At 49.5% G+C, this 22,411-nt stretch overlaps 1 protein-coding gene across 3 annotated transcripts in view; it reads left to right on the top strand.

The window, feature by feature from the left end:
- TEX10 (testis expressed 10) overlaps nt 1–22,411 on the top strand; it is a 576,299-nt gene that overhangs the window by 350 nt on the left and 553,538 nt on the right. The gene's annotated exons all lie outside the window — the stretch shown is intronic.

The following is a 22,411-nucleotide window of genomic DNA, read 5'->3' as shown; positions in this document are numbered from 1 at the left end:
CGCTTAAGTAGGGGACGTATTAACTGGCGAACATGACACACTTTGTAGCTATCTAATTCACCAATGACGGTCACTTTTCTGTAGGTGCAGCTGTAGGTGTAGGCCTATAAGTGATTGTGTGGCCCCTAAACTCGTCGACCCGCTACGCCGTGTGAAGCAGAGAAAAGAAGGGTATTGTTTTTGTGAGGACTCTAGCATACATGCCAAAATTTAGAAGAGTAAAGTGATCTATATATATATATATATGTATGTATGTGTATATATGTATGTATAAATAATAACTGGGAGAGTGTATTTCCCCCATTGAGTTTATTTGAAGTAGAGGCAATATCTGGCGGGAGATAGTCAGTCAGAATTAAGCCATTTTGGGCTTTAAAAAATCTATAATCTCCTGCCTGAATCGAGTACATTAGCATGTATGCAGTAGCTAGATTTCAGTGGGATGATTCAGTGGCTGGCCACAACATTTTGAACAGTTGCACGATCGAGGCTGATATTGCGTACAATCAAAACCTTTTCAAGAGGGTCACCCTTTTGTGGCAGTCTAGACCAGAGGTCTTCAAACTTTTGTAGGTTGAGCCCCCCCCCAGTTGATTTTTTAGTTCTCGCCTGAGCCAATGCTCTTGCGCTTTGTTCCGGCGAGATTATAGTAAGGGGAAAAGAACTGTCTACCAAATTGGCGGATTAGACACAGTTCATGTGATCTATGCGCGTGCACAAACCAGCCACGTCACACACCACCATTTGTCTGTGCCTCGCATCAGACTTCAAAGGCTGCCGCTCCCCCCCCCCCCAATCAGACTTCAAAGGCTGCCGCTCCCCCACCCCGCATCAAACTTCAGAGGAATGCGCTCCCGGTCCACAGCAATGCCGAGAGCTTGTCTCCGCCTGCTCTCCTGTATGCTTGCATCTCCCTTCCTTGGCCCTGGGTGTTTTTCGTGTACTCCCATTCAGTGCCTTCTTGACCCCGTACTTGATTGCTGGCCAAGCCCCAGCCGCCTCTATCATTATACACTCTCCCTGTGTTTTCCTGTTTCCCCTTGCATTTTCCCGTTTCCCCTTGCAAATTTCCCGTCTCCATCATTCTGTGCTTTGATAAACTAAACGCGCTTTGTAGCACTCAACCCTGCGTGTTCTTAGCTTCAGTCTCTGTGCTGCTGCACCACATCACTCGGGGGCACCACCACATCACCCGGGGTCCCCACCAAATCATTCGGGGACACCACCACACCCCACCACATCACTTGGGGGCACCGCCAGATCACTTGGGGGCACCGCCACATCACTCGGGGGCACCGCCACATCACTCGGGGGCACCGCCACATCACTCGGGGGCACCACCACATCACTTGGGGACACCACCACATCACTCAGCCCAACCACATCATCACTCAGCACCACAACAGCACTGTCCATGCTTGCTACCAATAAGCATTGCCATAGCCAATAGGACTCGCATTAGGAAAGTGTAAGCTATTGGCTTTGTGAATAACAATGCTATTAATTTATATATTTTCAAACTCAACACATATTAAAAAAAATTGTCATATACAATACCAATAGCTCACACTTTCCTAATGCGAGACGTATTGCATTGCAAATGCTTGTTTTAGATGTTGGGACCCTCACCACCTGACAGAAATTTCTGGAATCTGGTACTCTACATAATCGACCGCCACATGCATATCCCGGGCCATATGCAGCAAATACTGTTCAACACAATAAGAGTGTTTAGTAAACTGCAGGTTTGTGAGTTGGTGTGGTGAAATTACAGCGGCTATTGCACAGCTCAAAACACAATTTTCCAAGATAAAATGTGCGCAAATTGTTTTTACTAGGAGGCTTTGTTTTACACATGACATAGATTGATAATAACACCACCAACATAAATGTGATGGGTGTGCCTATTTTTCGCCACAGAGACGGTCAATCTGTGGATGGATTTTTGCTACTGCCATCCTCGGGTTGTGCTCCACATCCAGTCTTGAGCGGTACTTAGTCTTTATTACTGCAAGTGCTGAGAACCCAATCTCACATAAATAAAACAAGCTGAAAGGCAAGACAGTTTTTCGCAAAGCGGAATATTTTGCAGACATTTTCAGCCAAAACAGGGACTCAAAGGGAGACCGTATTGTCAAATTTTTGGAGCACTCCCTAGCTCAGAGCTGGTATACCAGAAACAAATCTTCTCTAGTAATTATTATAATGGGATCATTGCCCACCAACCAGTTATGGATCCGAAGACAAAGTTGAAAGTCCACAGAGAGGGCACTGAACGAAAACCTAATTGAGAATTCCTTAGTGGTACAATGTTGCTTGCCTGAAGCAGTGGGGGTTTCGGACACGTCGGACTAATGTTTAAAAAAACAAAACAGAACTAATAATAAATTAATGATGTTGTCTATTTTACTTTAGAGCAATGTTGTCTGACAGACTTTGTGGTGGCAGGGACATGTTAAGGATTTTAGGTGCCCTGGGCCAAAAATATTTTGGGGGCCCCTTGTTCAGTACTGCTTTGAGTTTAAATGATTTACTTTCAGCTCTGCCATACCCTCTTTAGCCAGTCTACTAACGGTGCACAGGCACTGTTATCGAAATTCTAAAAGCGTTTACATCTAATATTCAGAGATTGTGATGTGTTTTCACTGTTGTAACAAAGCGGCAGCCCACTAATTCTACAGCGAATAATATCAGTGAAATTCTCAAATTTCTCACATGTGAGGACCTGCTTGGATCTAAAATAAACTTTTTTATGGTTGTTGCATGAAACAAAGACTTTTCTCTGCAAATAGTAATACACTCTCTCACATCAATCACATTAAAATGAAATGAAACAAAACAGTATTTACAAGAATCTGTTTAGGAATTATTCTAGGCCATCAGGGCAAAAACAGCTGTCTCTATCAAGGGCCCCCCTGGAAGGCTGGATTGCAGTGCATGTAAATGTGTAATTTAGGATGAAAACCGTGATGGGGCACAACATGCCCATACTTGTGTACCGAGGCGTGACTAGACCTGAACTTCGGGTGGGGGCTAACACTCCTAGCCAGGGCTGGCCCTAGCACTTGTCGCACACAGTGAGCCAGTTTCTTTTGGCGTCCCTCCCCCATTTCCTCCTTCTCCATAAATTTCCTCACTACCACTTACCAATGATGCACCTCATCTCTCTATAGCGCCTTTCTGGCAAACATTTCATTTTTTTATAGCGCTACTCATGTTTACTCACACTCAGTTCAGTGATCTGCTTGGTACATGTTCTTTGTAGCAGGCACATTAAACCTCTGTGCTGTGTGGGTGGCAGAAGTGCCCATGTGAGTGCACGGTGTGCGATGCAGCAGTGTGGGAGTAGGGTAAGAGGAGTGACTGCAGGGTGAGAGGTGACCATATGAATTTGGATGCCGATGTAAGTGCAGAGTGCGATGAATGAATGCATGGTTAGTGATGGGCTCGTTTGAGTGAGATTGCAGATTGAGCAGTAAGGGGGACAGGTGAGTGAAGTGTCACATGAGTGCAGGGTGAGTAGAGTTCTCATGATTGCAGGGTGAGGTACAGGGTGAACAGCGCAAGTGCATTGTGAGCAGAAAGTGATCACTGTGAGTGCAGGGTAAGTGGGTGAGTGGTGTGAGTGCATCGGGATCAGTGTGAGTGCATCGGGATCAGTGTGAGTGCATTGTGATCACTGTGAATGCAGGGTGAGTGTAAATGTGAAGGGCGAGAATGAGGAGCAAGTTGTCTGAATGAGGGATGCAATCCCAGACAGACTTGCAGTAACTTAGCATGTTATTGGTGGTGGCGTATGGTTTCAAATGTGTTAAACTATTGCTATTATGGCAGTAACCAGGGATCAGGGTGGAGGAAATAAACAAATATGCTGATCCTGCAACAAACTTCCAGTCTTGCGATTAGGGTTGCCAGCTCATTATTTTGATGTGCCAGACGGTACAAAAATAAGCAGTCACATAAAGCTGTATTTTCAGCTCTTGCCTTTGCATACTTTGAACAGCAAATATAATTAGAAATATCTTTTAATTGTGTTCTAGGGCTTCCTGAATGATCCATGACTGATAATAAAAGGGCACAAAGACAAAAAAGTCAAATTACAAATTAATGCATACTTCTTTATTTCTAACCATATTTAGTGTCAAGACAAGCAAGTAATATGCAGGCTGTTTAAACAATGCATGGCTAGCTGGCATTTTGGGCACCTGCCTGTGTTATTTTTTTAAAGAAACTTTGTCTCCTTTCTTGGAAAAGCTAATCCTCCCAGGAAGGGGTTAATTCATAGAGCTAAAATGCTTCAGCTGCAGTGTGAGGCAGAATGTGTCCTCTACTATGAAATCGTAAAGGAACAGGACTGTCTGTTCATTTGCGTTCTGTTTCATAGCAGAGGAGACTACTTGCCTCCCTCTGCCGCTGAAATGAATGTCTGTTACTTGCTTTCGGTTTTAGGAGCTGAAGCATTTCAGATCTATGAATTGACCCCCCTCCTGGGACAGTTAACGCAAGACAAAAGCATGGGCAATTCGTGCCCCGTCGATTTCCCCCTCCCTCCCCCCTCCAACCACACCGGAGTTCTCCAAGAAGACTTGCAATGATGGGAACAAAGGTAAGATTAGAGTGGAGTGCGCGCCCCCCCTGATATGGTGTTGCGCCCCCCCACAGATTGAAGAACTCTGGTCTAGACAGAGCATAGTCATTCAGACTGTGGCTAGTTGCTTCAGATAACAATGATCTACACAGCCCTGCCCAGTCCAAGGCATCGCAGGTTAGAATAACACATTTGGGGAGGATTTCTCCTCATTACCGCAAGGACTTGAGATTGTCACGCAACTAGAGCTAGCAGGTCCGGGTTCGAGTCAGGGGTCCACGCGGGTGGACGACGTTCCCCCTCTTCTTTCACGGGGTGGATGCCGTCCACCCTGCCAAGAAGTTGGGCCCCACTAAAAAGATGCTGAATTTGTCCCGGTGTACATTCAGCAGTGCCTGCAGTTGTTGTCTTCTTTACAACAATGTATAGGCGGGGACGGGGCTCTCTTATTTCTGACTCCTGCTGGGATACTCAGCCATAACAAAGGCAGAGTCTCAGGGGGTCATCAAGCCTCCTTTTGTTGGAGTTTCGTGGCTGGCAGCAGTCGGGAGCCTCACACCTGTTGCAAATGCAGCAGAGGGGAAACAGAGGCTCGCACCTTGTTAGCACTTCACACATACTGAGGAGAGGCAGCTTTTCACTTTGTTCAGGCTCTGTTTAGGAGATTTGCATGTACTGTTAGAACATCAGATGTGTTGATCTTTCCCAGTATCTGCACACAATAAATTGCATTTATATAAGCTTATTACCCTTGAGGAGGCATTGTAATAATTTAAATATCACTATTTCTTTGAAAGCACTAAGGCTATAGAAAGCGTAACGCTGACAAAAGGTAACATTGTTTTATATGTAGCGTACAAAAGTGTGAATCTTCTGCCTAAATCAGGAGCGTTTGCAAGAATACTCGAAATGTGCTCAAATGTACTCATGATACATCTGAGGAAAAAGGGTCAGGCAGATCAGGTCAATTACCCCTTCTCAAGGTTTGCCCGGCGTTAGCCGCCTCTCACCCAACTCTCGGTTACCAAATAAAGAGGCAGGCGCTGGAGACTGGAAGGCAGGAAACAGAAGTTTTTTTCCGACGGAGCAGAACACGTCAAATCAGACAACAGGGTATCTTCTCGAGGTGCTCTAACCGCATCTCTGAGGCCTGGCCTCTTATACACAGGTTTATGGCTTTATTACATTTATTTAAACAATTAAAGGAGCACAGAGGGATGCTGGAGCGGGTCGCCCTCCACTCAAAGTCAACCAAACAATAAAGACCCACTCCCTCGGCGTACGACCAAATCAGTGACTAGAGGGGGGGTGTTCCAACCGTCCTACTCCCTACCACTCTCTTACCAATATTGTAAGAGACAATATGCACTGTTCTCCGCCAATGTATAAAAACCTGTTCTCCAGGGCAACACACCAGAACCAACACATAAGGTGTACCCGAATCCCGGGAATTACCACTGTATCCACACCCAACGTTGGACACTGCTCTTGTTAGAGCAAACAATGTGAAAGACGCAAGTGACACCTCACGGAAACACCACCGTCGGGGTAACTGGTATCAAATTTCCAGACAGGCCCCTGTCTCATCATCGGTTGTCACATGCGTCTTAAAGAAAAATAAGATGAAAGGAAAGAAGTGTCCAAAACAACAAACATATATAGTGACAAACTAGTGAAGGTGCAGAAATATCTGCTAGTCATTGATTAATCCCCGCTCCTTTGATGTGGGGTGAGGTCCTACTGTAGGGGGCAATAAACTGCATCTGCTGAGCTAAGTGATGGCCTGGGGTCAGGCCGGACAATCGGGCAGGGAGGAAGAGGTTATCAAAAGGGCCTGTTCTATGAATGAGATGAAAGAGTGAGGGGGGTTCAGCACGGGATGTGGCTCGGAGGCAGGGTCGTGCTGGAGGTGCGTTTATGACCCAAGCAGGAGAGACCACGGGTTGTCGGGGATGCTTGCGAGGCTGGGGAGTGAGGGGGAGAGAGAGACGCTGGCTATCGCGAGTGGGCTTACGCACACGTATGGATCTGAAAAGGACAAGATGGCGCCGATAATGTTTACGCCACAATCCAGATTTTAACAGTCCTCCCTTTTCAACATATCTAGGCAGCTTGTCAATTTATGTCTATCCCCATTATATTACGTATTTCGATATCATACAAAGCGTTCATACGTTCAGTGTCGAAATTCGGAGTCTTAGGGCACATGCAGTTAGCAATGAGTGAGCACAAAGGTGGCAAGCATTGAATACGTAGGCAACACCCACACAGTACCACGACCGGTATCAGTATAAATGTAAACAACCTCCATCCCCAGTCCTTCAAAGTACCCCAAAACCAGCTCCCAAGCGACCATCCTTCTTGCTCCTGGTGAACCTCCGAGGAGAGTCTGTGGAGGTGCTCGATTGCTTTGTAGACTGAGGGCGAGTTATCTGGCACGTAGGTGCAACAGCTGGATCCGATGATGCGGCATGCTCCTCCACGGTCAGCTAGAACCACATCTAGAACAAGGCGGTTCTGAAGAGCCACCAGGCGGACTGCCTGAAGCTCGGCCGTATTGTTAGTGAGGATGCCAGTCATGATGTTCATGGTCGTTTCTACTGCCTGGGTCAGGTGTCGGATGGCGCGGCTGTTTGCCATTGGGCCCCACAGAGGAACAAGTCCCTTCACTGCATCCAGGAACTGTGCTCCGGTGGAGTCGGCTTGTTCAATGTCTCTTGCGCGCTTCTGCCGGTGATGGTTTGCTGGGGCCACGTACGTTGGAGGGAGAACGAAGGCGATGTAGCAAGTACCCCCCCAACTTTTTGGAAGCCAAGTGTAAGCTTTGGTGCCACAAACAAAGTACATATTCGGAGAAGCAACAAAGGAGGGGGGATCAATTGAGTCTAATGTTCTGGTGATGTGGCAGGAGCTGCGACCCACCAGCTGTGTTCCCAGGCCTTCGAGGCACATGAGGCCCGTGACATTGATAAGACAGAGCCACAGTCAGAGTGGCAGCAGTTCGTTTCCGTAGGTAGGAGAAGGTGGGTCTGGCTGGATTATGGAACACCTGCATTTCAACTCGTTCCTTGGCAGGGATGTCCATAAGGAAGGAGGAACCAGAGGTCAAAGGACAAAAGGGAGCAGATGTCCTCCCGGTTTTGTTCAGCCAGAACCCATGGTAGAAGTGTGACACTGTTTGGCCAGAAGTGGCGTTGTCCTTGTAGCTCTCTTGCAAGAGGATCAACCAGGCAAGGCAGGAGCCATGAACTGAGAAAGGGGAAGGGATGAAAGGGATGGAGTGTCGGGTGGCATGCGGGAGCAACCCGCAGATCCAGCAGTTTGTGGCGTTGGCGGCAAGGTTGTGTTGGTGCAACAGTTGCACGAAGGAATTGTTCCAGAACTCCTTACGCCTTTCTCGGAGCTGAGGCGAAAGGGAGATCAGGTGATGCTCTTTCATAGTGGTTGGCTGTGCAGTGGTCAGCAATATCTGATGAGCGGGTGCACTCTCTTCCACGATCCAGAAGGAAGTCATGAGGAGGAGGCAAAAGAGGAGGACAATGAAAAGGGCAATTGTCTTTGATTTGTGCATACTGTCAGTCTTTGGGTTCCTATAGTGCAGTGGTTCCCAAACTTTTTTAACCCGTGGCTCCCTTGACCTAATTGGCAGTTGCCCGTGGCTCCCAACCATTTTTTTACCGGTGGGTGGGTGGGTGGGGGGGGGGTGTAAGCAAAACCTCGGGAATACTTCCTGTTGGCTTCCTTAAATTTATTGGGATGCAATGAAGGTATTAGAGATAACAAGCAATTGCAATACAATAGGTCTTGCATTTGCAAAAGTTTGCGCTGTTGGTATTGTAAATGACATTGAGGAAAGGAAAGAGGATAGTCCCACTCACTTGAGTGTGTGCTGTCTCTTTCTAGTAGTCCTGCTTAGATAGCCAGGCCCATTTTCTGAAATGATGAGAGACCTGGCCTACAAAGGTGGAAGCACTTCTCCTGGGTCCAACTCTTGTAATGTTATGTTGTTATGAAACGTTGTAAATTCTTTATATAGTTCACATTCACCAATTACCTGGGCTGTCTCTGCTTTGGTATTGAATTTGTCTGCAGCTGTAGGTTGTTCTGTGGGGCTTGCCCTAGCTCCATGAGTAAGTGTGGTGTGGAATGCGTAAAGGGCTTACCCTTCAGATGGAGTCTGTGTGGAGTGGGGTCTTGCGATCTGCCATCCAAACCTGGGTGGCAATTCGACTGAACATTGGTGTAATGGTGACCATACAAGCTTCTGAGAACAGGCTCTTGCACGATCATCAGCATCACTAGCATCCATCCCCAGGGACAGTCACTTGGACTTTAAATATATTATTATTACACAATTCAATGGACCTCGTTTTATTTACATTATAAAGGATACTCAGGGGCAGCCATGCTGAGAGTAAATAATGACCTGCAGGCGCGCACAGTGCTCTGCAGCAGACCTGCCCTTTGAGACAGCCACTGGCAGTGCCTGGCCTCTTCCACAGCACTGGGTCCCCTACGCTGGATCCCGGATGGAAAGTATCTGGAGCAAACGGAGATGCTAAACGTATTTTTCCCAAACAGTCCTCCACCGAGTAAACCGGGTGGTGGAATAAAATTCACTGAGTAGAAAGGTGCGTAATCAGGAGGACACAGACCTACCATCTCCTCCTGGGGTGATTTCTCCTTCCTATCCCTTACTATTCGGCAGACTGCCAGGAAGTAGATTGATCACTGTGTTGTTTTTACAGTAAAATGTAGCGTTTCGTTTTTAATGATGTTTCCTTCAGCGACGCAAAAACACGCTAACGGGTGTGTTGAGAAGCAAAACGCCTCTCAGTGCTGCTCTGTGGTTCTCAGCCTCGGGGCACATCGTGCGCGGCGCCCCTGGCTACTGATAACGGCGCACCAGGGCGCCGCGGCGCACAGTTTGGGAACCACAGCTATAGTGAGTATTTCCGGTTGCTCCCGTCATTTTCTTATCTGGCGCTTCCATCATCTTCTTATCTGGCGCTTCCATCATCTTCGAGGTGCTCGGTAGTGGGCAGAACCGCAGACTTCGTTTAGCTTCTCTCCGGGTAACCCTTTGTTGTGTTTAGGCTACCGTTCAGAGATTCAACTTAGTCTGTGGTCTACTTAGCCGAAGCTCCCTCCTTTCGACGCAGGAAATACCCTTCCCTGGATGGCACAGTGGGATCAGAGAATTTTGCAAGTTCGAGTGCCTCGGTATCAGGATAACAGTTCAGTGATGGCCGGTCTTTGTTCAGGAGCTCTTCTTGGGTGCTGACGTTTTCTGTCGTGGCCAGGGTCGAGGAGACCTTCTTACAGTGGTGTGCGTGCAGCCAGTGTCGTTTCCCCTCCACTCGAAGAGCCGTCCGGGTGGTGATCAGTACTTGCCAGGGGCCCGTCCACCGGGGTTCCAGACTCTTTGCCAGTTGGAAATTTCGGATCAGCACATAATCCCCCGGTTGGATATCGTGACCCGGACCCCTGGAAGCATCGGGGATGGCCTGCTGCACCTGCTGATGAATGACAGACAACGTTTTAGTCAATTTGCACAAGTAATCAGACAGTAGGACGTCCGGGACGTCGTGAATGGAGGTCGGTTTAGGGGCAGTCCAGAGGTTCATCGGTCGCCCAATACAACCTCGTAGGGGGTCAAATGGTGCTTAGTAGGAGTGGAGCGCATCGATAGCAATGCCAGTGGGAGGGCATCTGGCCATTTAAGTCCTGTGGTGGCCACTATCTTCGACAGTTTTAGTTTCAGTGTGGCGTTGTGTCGCTCAACTAAGCCAGCAGATTGGGGGTGAAAGACTGCATGAAACCTTTGTTTTACACCCAACCCTTTCAAGATTAGTTGGATAACTTCAGCTATGAAGTGGGGGCCGTTGTCGCTCCATAGAATTCGACAAAGACCGTAGCGAGGGAAAAACTCTTTCAGTAGTACCTTGGCAGTGGTCATGGCAGTGTTATCACGGGTTGGATAGGCTTCTACCCATTTGCTGAAGGCACACACAATGACTAATACATACTTCAGGCTTTGGCATCTTTCTAGTTGGATGTAGTCCATCTGGAGGACCTCAAAGGGATGGTCGGGGACCCCAAACCCTCCCCGGGGTACCACAGTTCCTTTCCCAGGGTTGTGTTGCAGGCAGATAAGGCATTGCTGGACCAGGCGTCTGGCTGAGTCGGGAATTTTGTCGTTGTGCCAGACCCTGGAGATGAGTTTGATCATGGGGGCAGATCTTATGTGTGCGGGGGAGTGTGCCATAGTCAGTATGGGGATCAGGTACGAGTCAGGCAGCAACCATTTGTTTGTGTCTTTTGTCCGCCAGCAGCCTTCATCGTCTTTCAATCCCACCCGTGCCCATTCAGTTAATTTGTGTGGTGAGCTGGCCATCTGGATGTCCTTAATCGTTTCCCTAGCGTTAGTCCATTTTTAGGTCTCGCCTGTCGATGCGCATGCGCATCGAGCAAGCGAGACTATAGGGGCTCATCGACTCTTTATCTAACTTGCAAGGAATCGTGGCGATTCCTTGCAGTGCCCGTGACTTTTAAGCTCAATGCGCATGTGCATTGAGCTTAAAAGCGCGTGCACAGCCGCCCGCATTCCTCCGACACCTTTGAAGTGAAGCTTAGCTTCACTTCAAAGGCCCGGCTTCTTCACACCCACATGCCGCTCTGCCCCGCTCCGCCCCCTCCCCTGAGTCATCCTGCCTGCACGTGCGTCTTGTTTTACCCGCTCCGCCCCCTCCCCTTCCCGCCGTGTCGCATTTCTCCTCCCCCCTCCCCTCTCTTCCCTCCGTCTTGTTTTGCATTCTGAGCTCATTACTCTGAGAATTGCAGCCTCTACCTATTTCTTTAGAGTGAGTTTATATTTCCGGACACTCTTATTTAAACAGCATTTGCCTCACTGCCAAAGTAACCTGCAGCTCGGCTTCCGTTAATAACCTTCTAGATTTCCTCCATTTCATGCTACCTCATTCCCTCATGTTACCCATGGTAACCTCCTACGTGCTTCACTTAAAATCCACCCTCTAAGAAGAAATGCACTCAGGCCCTCGGCTGCGTCTTGTGGTCTCCGCATCAATTTGTGCTACTTGCTGGTCTTGCTCATGTTATGTGATCCACGGCATGTCCTGATTGCACGAGCGGGACCCGAGGGCTCAGGAAGAGCTCGGCCGACTTCATCCAGAGCGCGCGCATCCCACCCCCGCCCCCTCTGACATCTGCCCGCGAGCGGGACTCTGCTTGATTTCCTCCATTTCATGCTACCTCATTCCCTCATGTTACCCATGGTAACCTCCTACGTGCTTCACTTAAAATCCACCCTCTAAGAAGAAATGCACTCAGGCCCTCGGCTGCGTCTTGTGGTCTCCGCATCAATTTGTGCTACTTGCTGGTCTTGCTCATGTTATGTGATCCACGGCATGTCCTGATTGCACGAGCGGGACCCTAGGGCTCAGGAAGAGCTCGGCCGACTTCATCCAGAGCGCGCGCATCCCACCCCCGCCCCCTCTGACATCTGCCCGCGAGCGGGACTCTGCTTGAATAATCCCCGCCGCACGAGGCATGGATCCCATTACCGTTTTATGGGTAGTTTAGTAAATTGAGATTTTTTGTCTAGTTGGCAGACTCAGCTGAGAGGCCAACAACTGAATGGGTGCGTGCGAAGAGTCCGGTAGCCTGTACTTCTGCCACGCACTTTTGTTTCTAATGCTTACAGAGCAGGCAGCGCTAGTATCTCACTCGCCTCTCGGCATTCATGCTTAGCTCCCTTTGTTAGTTTTTGGAGGGCAGTGTGATGACCCACTTTGTGGGATAGTTCAGAGTCGGGTAGCCTGCACTTCTGCCACGGTCTCACTAATTCAGAACGCATTTTTTTTTACTGCCTCATTAGTTAACCGCTCCACCTCCACTTTTTTGTCTAGTTGGCAGACTCAGCTGAGAGGCCAACAACTGAATGGGTGCATGCGAAGAGTCAGGTAGCCTGCACTTCTGCCACGGTCTCACTAATTCAGAACGCACTTTTTTTTTTACTGCCTCATTAGTTAACCGCCCCACCTCCACTTTGTTGTCTAGTTGGCAGACTCAGCTGAGAGGCCAACAACTGAATGGGTGCATGCGAAGAGTCAGGTAAGCCTGTACTTCTACCACTCTACCGCCCTCACTCTACCACCCTCACTCTACCACTTTACCGCCCTCACTCTACCACTCTACCACCCTCATGCTACAGCCCTCACTCTACCGCCCTCACACCCTCACTCTACCGCCCTCACTCTACCACCCTCACTCTACCGCCCTCACTCGTTGCCACCACAACATCACTCAGCGCCACCACAGCATCAATCTGTGCAACCATTCAACAACAACTGGTTCAAATATGTTCTGTCAATGTTTCAAGCTTTATTACAAAATGTCATAAAAAGATGTTACATTTTTTCACTTCTGTTCTTGGATTTTTGTCACAATAAAATACACTGAACATAATCTTCACAAAAGTTATTTACAAAAGTTTAAGCTATTGCCATTATAAATTACAATACCTTTTATTTAAGTATTAATTATTTAAAAAATTAAAAGCCATTGTTATTTGTAATATCAATACATCTAAGTCACGTAAATACAACACATATTGCATTACAAATGCTATAGGTGTCACATTTGCGAAAGTTAAAACTATTGGCATTGTAAATGACAAAGCTATTAATTTTGCTATTTTCAAAACCAACACATAAATACAAAATGTGTCATTTACAATACCAATAGGTCAAACTTTCCTAATGCGAGACCTATTGCATTCACCCTCAACCCCTCACCCTCACACAGTGCAATAGGTCTCGGAGCATTTGAGTTAGAGCTTTTAGATTTGTTTATGGCTTTTTTTCTTTGTAATTCTTTAGCATTGCCTACAGGAAACAAAAATGCTAAAGATTTAAAAAAAAAAACCCATAAACAATTCTAAAAGCACAAACTCTAATGCTGCGAGACCTATTGCATTTCCAATGCTTGTTCTGCTTGTGACCTGGTCACATACATGCGTGTCATTGTCCTATTCTCAGCTGTGGTTCGGGCAGTGATGTCGGCCAGTGCGTTTCCCTGTCCTATGATGTCCGTCACCTTTCTGTGTGCTTGGCATTTGATTACGGCTAATCGTTTGGGGAGGAGAACTGCTTCAATCAGGGCGGAGACTAGATCTCCGTGGAGGATGGGCGTGCCGTGGGACGTCAGGAATCCCCTTTCTCTCCACAAGAGTCCAAAATGGTGAACCACTCCGAAGGCGTACTGGCTGTCCGTGTAAATGTTTGCCGTGGTCCCTGTCGCTATAATACATGCTCGTGTGAGGGCAATCAGTTCTGCCGCCTGTGCGGATCGTTGTGTGATGCGGGCTGTTTCAATTACTGTTCGGGCTGTCGTTACTGCATAGGCAGCTGAGGTGGTGCCGTCGGAGAGTTTGATGCAAGAGCCGTCTACCCATAGCTCTCCGTCAGGGTCTGTGAAGGCGGTGTCTCGGAGGTCAACTCTACTGCTGGTCTGTTCGTCTGTGAGGGTCACACAGTCATGTATAGGGGGGACATTTGGGTCGTTTTCGGGCAGAGGCAACAAGGTGGCTGGGTTCAGTGTGGTGCATCTTTTCAGCGTGATGTGGGGTGCAAGCAGAGTCAGTTCGTATCCAGTCAGTCGGGCGCTAGTCAGGTGTTGCGTCTTAGTCTGGTTCAGGAGGGTGTCAACAGCATGGGGCACTAATACCGTGAGGGAATTCGATAGTATGATCCCCTCACTTTGTCGGATAGAGACAGCGGCGGCAGCTACGGCTCGAAGGCAGGCAGGCAAGGCTCTCGCTACGGGGTCAAGGGTGGCAGAGAAATAGGCACATGGTCGTTGCTTGGGGCCAATAGTTTGAGTCAGGACAGACAAAGCGCACCCCTCCCTTTCGTGAGTGTAGAGAGAGAAGGGCTTGGTGTAATCGGGGGTTCCTAGGACTGGTGCAGAACAAAGGGCGTCTCGAAGTTCTTTGAAGGAAGATTGGCATTCGGGGGTCCAAGGGAGTGGGAAGGGGACATCTTTGGCTAGTAGGGAAAGTAGTGGCTTTACAATGAGGCTGAAATTTGGCAACCACTGCCGACAGAAGGAGGTGAGGCCTACCAGGGAGCGGACTTGTTTCTGGGTCTTTGGGACAGGGGTTTCTAGAATGGCCTGAATTCGATCGGGTGTAAGCTTTCTCCCGTCTTTGGACAAGAGGTGGCCTAGGTAGGTGACCTGGGGTTGGCAGAATTGCAACTTCTTCTTGGAGACCTTGTGGCCATTTTCCGCAAGGAAGTGCAAGAGTTGGATGGTGGCTGTGACTGCAAGTGGAGTGGTGTCGGCCGCCAAAAGGATGTCATCGACGTACTGTATCAACACCACTCCCTCCGGTAGCTGAATGGCGTCCAGCTGTCTCTTGAGGGCCTGGCTATAGATGCTGGGACTTTCTGTGTAACCTTGGGGAGCTCTACAAAATCTATATGAGCGGGATTTTAACGTGAAGCCGAAAAGGTAGCGGCTGTCTGGGTGGATAGGGATGGAGAAGAAAGCGTTCTTGAGGTCTATTACAGTGAAGGTGGTGGCTGTGGAAGGAATCAGGGTCAGAATGGTGGCGATATCTGAGACTACGGGGTACTGAGGTACGACTACCTTGTTGACCTCTCGAAGGTCGATGATGAAGCGGTACGCTATCTCATCTCCCTCACCCTGCTTCTTCACAATGGGTAGGATAGGGCTGTTGCAAATATTGCTGACTACTTCCTCTACCACTCCTGCCTCTACCAGGGACTGGATTATCATTACCAATGCCTTCTCACCTTCGGGCGATATCCGATACTGTGGGGGTTTTGGGAGTATCGCATCTTGGCAAACAGGTATGTGCACGGGGTCGATCATCATTCGTCCTACGTCAGCGTCAGTTTTTGCCCACAGATACAGAGGTGGAGAGTCAAGTAAGGATGCGTCAGCGTCAGAGATGGAGAACATGTGTCGTGCGGGATGAGGTCTGAGCAAAGTCGGGTTATCGTACAGAATGACTCGAACTCCGTACTGTGAACACCTGATAGTAGCTCGGAAATGCTTCAGTAAGTCAAGTCCCATAATGGCATCGGGGGTGTTGGAGGAAAGCAGAAACGTCGTGTCAGTGGGGTTACTGTCCAAGTCGAAGGAAACCGGTGCGGATAAGGGGTTAGTGGAGGGCGTTCCATCAAAGCCTATTGATGTTATGCGTGAGCCAGACAAGGGTGCCCTTGGAATCAGTCGTTTAGATAACGCACTACGTGTCGCGCCAGTGTCTACCAGAAATGGAGACTTCATACCTAGGACCTTAGCGGTGACGTAAGGACCTTGCTGGTCAACATAGAGCTCGACTGGATCCCTCCCTTGCCCTAGGCAGTCCTAGGCGAAGTCGCGGGCATTGTCACAGTCAGTCTGCTGGCAATGGTTCTGTCGGGGGTGGTCAAAAGTGTTTGGTCTGCCTGATCTGTCATTTCTGGCGTCGTTTGTGTGCCCTCGTCCCTGTCCTCTATTTTTCGGCCCACCCGCTACGTCTTTTGCGTCCCTATTTTTGTACATTTCTAGCAGGACCGGGCACTGGGACTTCCAATGCCCATATCCTTTGCAAACCGCACACTGGTTCTCATCGAGGTCTGTTCGTGGAGCGCCGGGTGCGGGTGTGCGGTCTCTGGGGGGGTGGATTTCTATGAGCGTTCGACTGGTAGTTTCCTCTATACTGTTCCCTTCCTGTCGTCACTCCCTGCAATGGAGCAATCATCACTCGTTCTTTCAAATCCTTTTTCTTTTTCTCAGTCGCCCTATCGTTCTCGTTCTTTTGCCGTTCGTAGTATTGAGCCATCTGAAGGATAGCCGCGGGTTTGGAGGCAGCCCAACTACTTTCACTGGTCTGCAGTTTTTGCGAGACTTCTGGTGCCAGGCCTTTTACAAAGTTCTGGACGAACAAGTGATGTCCGGTCGCAGAGGTCATGTCCTGGCCGCTGTAATCGGAGAACACCGTTTCGAACCAGGAGAAATATTCTGAGGCGTCTTCCTGTGGTTTCTGGCAGCAGGCCGTTACTACCGACCAGTCCACCTTCCTTTCTGGTACTATGGTTTTCAGTTTTAGTACTATTTTGTCTGGTAGGTCTAGAATCGATTTCAAGGGTTTCTGTCCGGGCTCTCCCTGTTTGTCTATGCCATCGAGTTGTGACCAGGTATGTCCGAACAGCTCAAGGTGGTCGACTTTCCGGATTTGCTTCCACACATCAGCTGGCAGACATAGCCCGAAAAACAAGTCGATGTCCGCTAGGGTCATAATCGTCGAACCCAAGGCGGTATCTAATTCTGTGTAGAAGGCAATGGGGTTCTTTCGTAGATCGGGCAAGGACTTTCGGAAAGTTAGGATGTCTTGCCGATCCCAGGGTTGGTAGACCCAGTTGTACACTACCCTCCCTTTCGCATCTTGGTGGTTAATATCGTCGTGTGTTCCCTGTCCTCGTGAGGGGACCCAATAAGGTGCCGCTTCTCTTATTGGCATCATGGTGTCAGTTCTCTCGGTCTGAGGCTCAGTTGCTGCTGGGGTCGTGGTGTCGGCCTCTAATCTCTGCTCAGCGAGGTGGCGGAAGACTTAAAGCGTGCGCGAGAAGAGGTCCGTCACATCACCCTCGCCCTGTTCTCCAATGTCGACTTTTCTATACAGATTCGTTAGGCTTTCAGGACCTTTGTTACGATACCGGTCTTCATAGGCGTTAAGGGTGTGATAACAGAAACGTGCAACAAAGTGTCGTTTGTGGTTATCAGCATATGTATTGCATATATCTGTCACGTAATCTTCGCTTTCCTTCCGTTCTACTAGCGTCTTTGCGATCTTATCAATCCCTGCTCGTTCATCCTTATTCAATCGATGGAGCCTAGCAGAGTCTTTCTTCTTAGTTTCGGGCTCATCTAATGTTGCTGCTTGCGCTGCGCTGAGTACAAGGGGCTCGGCCGGCGCGGAGGCCGTGAGGACCGAGGCTCTGGCACTGCTCTCATCTGTGCTAGGGGGTTGCGTGCGTTGCACTGGAGGTTGGGAAGGGGCGTATGGAGGGGGCATGTAGATGATCGGGGGACCTAGCAGTAGATCATCGTCCGTTCGCTGCTTCGAAGGTAGCTCAGGGTAAAGCGTAGAGGGTGTTCTAACGGGACATTGGCTTGATGTCTCGGATTCTTGCTTCAGTCTAGCTCCCTCTCTTTCCTTTATCTCTTCTTTCAACTTGCTCGCAGCTAAATGAGCCGCTTTTCGTAATTCTTTCTCTAGTCTGACTTCGTTTCTTTTCTTTCGTTGTTCCGTCTCCTTGCGCCACATGCCGAAACTATCAAGCATAGTGGGCGTTGTTTTATTGTTACAAAGGGCTGTTTCCAGCACGCTTATTTTTGCATCATCGAAGGATCCTATCAGTGGCCACTGACTTTCCTGATCCTTTTTAGTATATTTATGCCATAACTTACTATAAGCTACGGCGACTAGTCCATACTTTAAAAACATATCCTTATTAGGGGTGCCTTCCAGAGGAGCTGGATGATCCACCTTTAATAAGCGGTCCGGGCTGAACCAACTACTGGACAATGGGGAGAAGATAGGCATGACGGGTTACAATGGGGACAAAAGTCTGCACTACCTATCCTTTCACTGCTTACAAAGACTAGACGGAATATCTCTATTCCACGTTATTTGTCAGCAGAAAATACCTCCAAAGAACTAAATGTCGAACAATTAATGTCCGTTCAATCAAACAATCAGTGGCGAGAAAGAAATAGGCACGACGGGTTACAACGGGGGCAAAGGCCTGCGTTACCTATTCTTCACTATCTGCAAAGGAGGACAGAATACTTTTATCCTTCCCCGTTTGTAGACAGAGAATTCTCGAGAAAACAATCCTCGAACAAACAATGTTCGGGCAAACAATCAATCAGTGGGGGAGAAAAATAGGCACGACGGATTAGAACGGGGGCAACAGCCTGCGTTACCTACCCTTCACTACCTGCAAAGGAAGAGAGAATACTTTCTATTTCTCTCCGTTTGCAGACAGAGAATCTCCAAGAGAACCAACAATTCGGAGAGTAATACTAGTATTTTCCAATCGATCAATCAAATATTTCACAGTTTGTCGTGTTACACGACCTTACCCGAACCGCGCCCGATCGTCCTCTATCTTCTGTCGTGGCACTCCTGATGGTTCCCAGTCAGGACCGTAGATCACTCGAGAGAGGTCTGTTCGGAACTAGTGAAGTTCGGATGAATGGCTGCCAGACGAGGGTCTATCGGGCAGGTGCACTTCCCGATCGTTGCAGTCGTTCACTCCGTCGTCAGGACCTCTCCCACTGGATCCACGTGTCGCTGATGGGCCCCACGTTTGGGACGCCAATTGAGGAAAAAGGGTCAGGCAGATCAGGTAAATTACCACTTCTCAAGGTTTGCCCGGCGTTAGCCGCCTCTCACCCAACTCTCGGTTACCAAATAAAGAGGCAGGCGCTGGAGACTGGAAGGCGGGAAACAGAAGTTTTATTCCGACAGAGCAGAACACGTCAAATCAGACAACAGGGTATCTTCTCGAGGTGCTCTAACCGCATCTCTGAGGCCTGGCCTCTTATACACCGGTTTATGGCTTTATTACATTTATGACATCCGTGGTATTGCTTTGAAGTTCACAAAGGCATCTTTGGAATCCCCGGTTCAGGCCCGTTCTCACACATATCTACAGTAGAGGTCCCCACCCAAATCACAGCATGATGGCTATCGCGCAGCTGGACATTCCGCTGGGAACAGGAATGTGGGCGATCGGTCGGATCTAGGGAGGGTGAAGGCATTGATTAATCCCCGCTCCTTTGATGTGGGGCGAGGTCCTACTGTAGGGGGCAATAAACTGCATCTGCTGAGCTAAGTGATGGCCTGGGGTCAGGCCGGACAATCGGGCAGGGAGGAAGAGGTTATCAAAAGGGCCTGTTCTATGAATGAGATGAAAGAGTGAGGGGGGTTCAGCACGGGATGTGGCTCGGAGGCAGGGTTGCGCTGGAGGTGCGTTTATGACCCAAGCAGGAGAGACCGGGGGTTGTCGGGGATGCTTGCGAGGCTGGGGAGTGAGGGGGAGAGAGAGAGACGCTGGCTATCGGGAGTGGGCAGAGAGGCCATGGCAATCAAAATGGTTGCTGCTTACGCGCACGTATGGATCTGAAAAGGACAAGATGGCGCCGATAATGTTTACGCCACAATCCAGATTTTAACACATCTGCTAAACAAATATGTGAGGGCATAAGAACTGATATCACTTCTTGTGATGCCAGTTCCTGTGATGTCACGTGCCGTGATGTCACGTGCTGCGATGTCACACGCTGCGATTCCACTTGCATACTGATTAACTAGGTTAGTCCCCCGCTTCTTTTTAGGTCTCGACTATTCTATACCGCAGGGATAGATAGGCGAGTATATAGTAGGCAGTTCAAAATCCCCACCAAACTGCGGATCGCGTACAGTTCATGTGGACACAATCACGCGCATTGTCAGCAGCTGCCACAACCACGCGCATTTTTTTAAGAGCTTCCATTTGCTCCCAGACACTTTGTGCGCGCGCGCCGCGCTCTCCCTCCCTCTGTTGCCGCACGCATTAAACTCGCCAGGCAGCACACCCCTTCCCTCTCCATATGGTCGCTTGAGCTCATCTCCGAGTGCTTTCCCTCCCCGACAAGCTCTGCCCCATTTGTCTGTGCCTCGCATCAGACTTCAAAGGCTGCCGATCCCCGCCCCCGCATCAGACTTCAAAGGAATACACTCCCACTCCAGCTTGCAGTGCATGTGAGCGGGTCGCGGGCAGAGGCCCATATGGTGTGATTACTGCTGCGCGCGCACCACCCGCGCATTTGCACTGCATGCTGTGCTTGTAATCAGGCTCCTCTGCTTGCCGTAACCCCTCCCTCCTGGTCCGCCTCACTCTCCCAAGCGCCTCGCTTAGGCACATACATACACCACTCGTGTGCTCTCCCCCCTCCCCCGCAATCACTTTCACGTCCACCGTAACCCCTCCCTTTTCCCCCTCCCTCCTGGTCAGCCTCGCTCTCCCATGCGCCTCGTTTTCTTTTTTCTGTGGAATCCCATGTTATTATGTGTGCAGCATTGGCTTCCGGGTTGTTTTTTGTCACTGCATCTTCTGCTGACATGGACACCACTTTTATACTAGATTATAGAATGGGTTCAGCAAGCTCAGCCCTCTCTCTTTGTCGGTGACTCTATGCTTCTCATCGGAACTGCGATGTTGATACTTGTTTTATTTTGCACTGCGAGACTCAAACACCTTTGTTCCACTACCTCCCCTGCATTGCTTTCACATTCTTTCGATCCCCGTTGCAGCATAGTCTGCCAAGTTGTATTTTCAACTGGGGCGTACTTTATTTATTTTTTTGCACTGTGTGGATTGTGCATTGAGGCAACCCCAAACAAGAATGCCTCTCCAGCCAAGAAGTACGTGCGCTGCCCATGTAACTGCCTCATCTGTAAAGTCCACTCCTGAGCAGAGAGCCAATAGAGGTTGCAGCGCAGATGAAAAGAATCACTGGTGCTGGCAAGGGGCATCCCAAGGGGAAAGCAGAACCGCAGGAAAGAGGAGGCAATGACCGCGCCCCACCGTAGTTAGTCTCACCAAACACCCCACTTAAAGCTCGCGGGGAGGAGATGAAACAGATGGAGAAGGCCACCTCCTTCGTAGAGCCTCAACTAGTGCCGGGTCTCCCCCAGTTGTCAAGGTCTATAGGTCACCTGGGGCCGCCACAAGCCCTCACAAATGTGGATCCCAGGGTGGCAGGGACAGTATGAGACCAAGAGGCCGGGAAGGTGAGCACCCCTCCAGGTGCCCGGCAAAGAGTGCAGTAGATAGAGTCCGTTAAGATGCTGTGACCACTTCAAACGCACAGTTCATGGGGCCAAGAGTCCCGGCGTGCCCCCTCCAGCCAAAGCAGACAAGAGCGTATTAGTAGCCCCCTCAGCAGTCATAAGCCAGTGACAGGATGGCATCAGTGAAGTCCCCAGACTTCAAATATCAGTCTCCCCCCAAGACAAGAGAAGCAGCTTGCTGGCAGAAACAAAGCTCACACCCAGCAGGGTGTTTCAGGAGTAGGAGGCTGCATTTCCCATGAGAGCGCTAACTCGCGTAGAGCTGCCAGACACCGCACACCTCCCCCGGTACCTGCTACTTTGAGAGCACGGATCTGCCAGGGCCCCGGAGGCAGAGGGGAGATCGAGAGGAGACGCCTCAACACGAGCCTGCTCTGACCCAGGGAAGCCCACAAGATGGCGGTGTCAGTCTCTAGCTGCTGCTCCCCTACACGGGCGGCGATCCTCACCCCTGGCGACCTGTTCAAAGAATTGCTGGCACTCCCCATTGCTGTGGAGGCGATGTCCTCTCTCGCGGTCCGCTCAGACTCTGAGCCCGCAAGATGGCGACCACAGAGAATGTCTCCGGGTCCCGCCTCTCAGCTCACGGCCACCAGCCTCGGTGTAACTGCTCCAAACAGCCAAGAGGTTCGGGAGCTCCCCAGGAATCCAGACGGGCCACGGAAAACTGCAGAAGATGGCCCGGTGCTGCGAAAGAAGCCTCAGAAGGCAGCGGTTTACTGGAGCTCCCTCAGCGTGCGTCTCACTGCATGCGTAGCGAGACCATGTCTCCCTGCAGGGCATGTTTTGATCGGGGGTAAATAGGTTCGTAGTTTCATTTTGGTTTGTAAGATTATGAAAAGCATGCAATTGAAGAGACCTACGATTTAAAGATAAAACATTTCTGT

The sequence above is a fragment of the Lissotriton helveticus genome, chromosome 4_1 (genome assembly GCF_964261635.1).
Source record: "Lissotriton helveticus chromosome 4_1, aLisHel1.1, whole genome shotgun sequence".
NCBI classification, from domain to species: Eukaryota; Metazoa; Chordata; class Amphibia; order Caudata; family Salamandridae; genus Lissotriton; species Lissotriton helveticus.
This window is presented reverse-complemented; position numbering and strand designations above follow the sequence as displayed.